This window comes from Etheostoma spectabile, chromosome 12 (genome assembly GCF_008692095.1).
Source record: "Etheostoma spectabile isolate EspeVRDwgs_2016 chromosome 12, UIUC_Espe_1.0, whole genome shotgun sequence".
NCBI lineage: Eukaryota > Metazoa > Chordata > Actinopteri > Perciformes > Percidae > Etheostoma > Etheostoma spectabile.
Genome location: NC_045744.1, coordinates 25,278,095 through 25,281,056, shown reverse-complemented (window position 1 = coordinate 25,281,056; position 2,962 = coordinate 25,278,095). Strand labels below are relative to the sequence as shown.

The window sequence follows — 2,962 nt, the reverse complement described above, 5'->3', positions numbered from 1 at the left end:
TGATATAAAGAACAACAGGAAATTACATAAAATAATAAAAATAGTGTAATGTTGAAATTGATGTGATGTTAAACAGAATTGACAGAGGCTTGTGAAATCATATACATATTATTTTGCTATTTATTTTTTGCTAAATATGACATTGTAACCCACAATTTAAGTATTCACCACAGAAAAACAAATACAATGTTTTCATGTATACATATGATGCCAGTAACACTGAACAGTGAACACAGAAGACAGCTGTGCTTCTGTATTTAGACAAAGGAGACTTTGCCTCGTACCGACCGTTAGCCCTTGTAAACATACTAGAAAAAAACCCACCAGCCGTTGCTTTACTCAATACAAATTCAACCTGAAAGTAAGAAATTATTCTAAATTCGGAACTCACAAAGTCATTAACAACATAGATATATAATGTGTTACCTTACAGAGAGGTTTCCAGATGAAACTTCCTCTTCGGTTATAAGTGAACAAAACAAAACAGAAATAACCCTAACTATATCCTGAAATATAGTTTAACAATATCTTTAACAATGTCTGCCCTCGAACAGTTATGGCAAACAAGGCAGGTTGTAATATAGACGGGACATGTTGACTTTTAGGGAATGACAAAAACAAAAGGGCTCAAACTAGCTAACAGTAAAAACAGAGCCTATATATATACTTGTCAGGCAAAAAAAAAAAAAAACAGCCCACTGCGTCCACCAGGCTGGGTCTGGTGGTGCATTATGGGTATTTGAGTTAAATTGATTGTTGTGTGCTTAATTTTTGTCCTAAGAGAAACAACATTTCCCGAGAGCCTTTCGCTCTACACGTGGCTTTTCTTTGTTTGCAAACAAACGGAACTTTTCATGGAGAAAAAAAAAGCTCATAACAAAAAAGTACAGCGGTTGAGCAATACGCGCGAAGCAATAACAGTTGTATGGCGTTACTTGTATGAACGTGTAGAATAGAGTTACCACGAAAATATTAACCGTAAGTTGTTTAGGCAGACGTTATTAAATAAAACGCCAGCCGTACGTTTTACCATAGACGTCTGGGTATTTACGTAGTTACGCTGACAGACAGACAAACAAGAACAAACGCGCGTGTTCCTAAGAAAAAACGCTGTTGCCACGTGAACAGGGTGAAACGCAGTATGCGTGTTCAGGTATAGAGGAAGGAGGAGTTGGAACAAAGGATGTCACAACTTCCTTACTCTGTTGCAAAATATTTCCGAGAGCTCCAAATTGAGTTCCCTGAAAGTGTCCACGATGTTATCAATGACTTGGTTTAAACTGTAAAATGAAAAAATGAATTGAATGTGGCACTTCAAAATGTAAACGCGCGCGCACGCACGCACACACACACACACGTCATGAAATGGGCACAGCTCAGAGCAGGTGAGAACAATGCAGGCACCTGCTGTACGAGTTCACCAGAACAAAAACGTGTAATCAGAGAAGACTACCACGTAGATGAGAAGGGTATAAGCATCACTGCCAAGAGCAAACATGTCCATGAGAAATCAGTCAACAGAGAAAAGAATCAGACAAGTTGTAGCACATTATTAGAGCTGTGTAATTGCTGTGCCATGGAACTGTGATTTTGGTGGTGATCTGATCCACGGACATATGTAGAAAGGATGACAGTGAGCGCCAGGAGCAGATGTTTAGAGGAAATGTGGAGGGAGCAAGGCCCAGTGGCTTGATACTAAGCAAACACACGTACATGTGATGCAGGAAAGAGCAGTGACAAAGCTCAGTGGAGAGGCAAATGTGTCCCTCTGCTGTTGAGTTTGTGTACCGGTTACAGATGACGCAGCTGAGACGGAGATTCGTCCCTGCAGCTAGGACATCTGACTCATCACTATCCATCACAACCACACCTTCCCACAGGAAATGAGGGAAGGTGCTCTTTTCTCTACTCTAGTGCATTAAGTTGCCAAGTCAGTCGGCCATAATGATCTTCTTGGACAACCAGTTTTAGACAAACAGCTATGAGGTCAAATGGAGTTAAGTGCATTGTATGGTCATTACACTTTGAGGCTGAGTGTCAGGCTTGTCATGGCTTTTACATTACATAATGATGATACAATGTACACTTTGCTTGTACAATTTGTTTAAAAAGAAAAGTAAAGAAAAGGGATTAAAGACGCCTCAACAATGGGACATAAACTTGGAAAGTAAGGGAGTTCTGCAGTTTGATGTTGATCCACACAGCAGTAAAAAAAAAACTGGTATTACATAATTCGTTTATATATTTAAAAAAAAGACTAGACTGATAAGGCAATGAAACAACGGAAAACATGGACATGGCAGCAACCTGGGCTATAGCTACTATTGAGAACACAGAGGACATGTCCTCAGTATTGTTTTGGGGAATTTTTTTTCTTAGGGTGGAGTTTATGTTCTAAATTAAAACACAAATTACACGTGGTGTTTTAGAGTCACTATTCTTAAATTGGACTGCTGGAAAAAAAGGCCAAAAAACAAGATAAAATAAAGGGATTTTAATGTGTCTCTCAAGAACTACATTATTGCTATTGTGGGGAGTGTTTTGAATCCCCATTTGGACAATGTATGGTAACACTTTACATGATGACATGACGCATGAACCCTAACCCTAACAATAACCATGACTTGTCATCACAAAACCGAATGACACTAAAAAAGCTTTATGTCACAACTGTTTATGACTTGTTTATAATGTTTTATGACACGTTCAAGACAGTGTCATGTCACTGTTATGTAGAAAACTTCAAGTGTAACCCAATATACACCAACAAACAATTTTCCCGTCTCTTAAATCAATACAGCAAATTTGAAAAAATTCCATATTTTCAGGTCAAAAATAAAAAAAACAAAATCTTGGGAATTTAGACTCATTCTGGCTACTGCTCTTTCAGTTACATCTCTGTTTGTTGGAGGGCGACTGAGAAAACTGAGAAAATACGTGTTTCACAAGTAATTTGATTGGA

The 2,962-nt window shown here is 38.3% G+C and overlaps 1 protein-coding gene across 2 annotated transcripts in view; it reads right to left on the bottom strand.

Moving 5' to 3' along the window:
- klhl24a (kelch-like family member 24a) overlaps positions 1 to 685 on the bottom strand; it is a 17,604-nt gene extending 16,919 nt beyond the window's left edge. Inside the window, exon 1 of one of the 2 annotated variants that reach the window (XM_032532614.1) lies at positions 427 to 685. The gene's annotated coding sequence lies outside the window, so the exon portion shown is untranslated. The remainder of the gene's footprint in view (positions 1 to 426) is intronic. The other variant, XM_032532615.1, reaches the window with a different exon arrangement.
- Between the last annotated feature and the right edge of the window lie 2,277 nt (positions 686 to 2,962).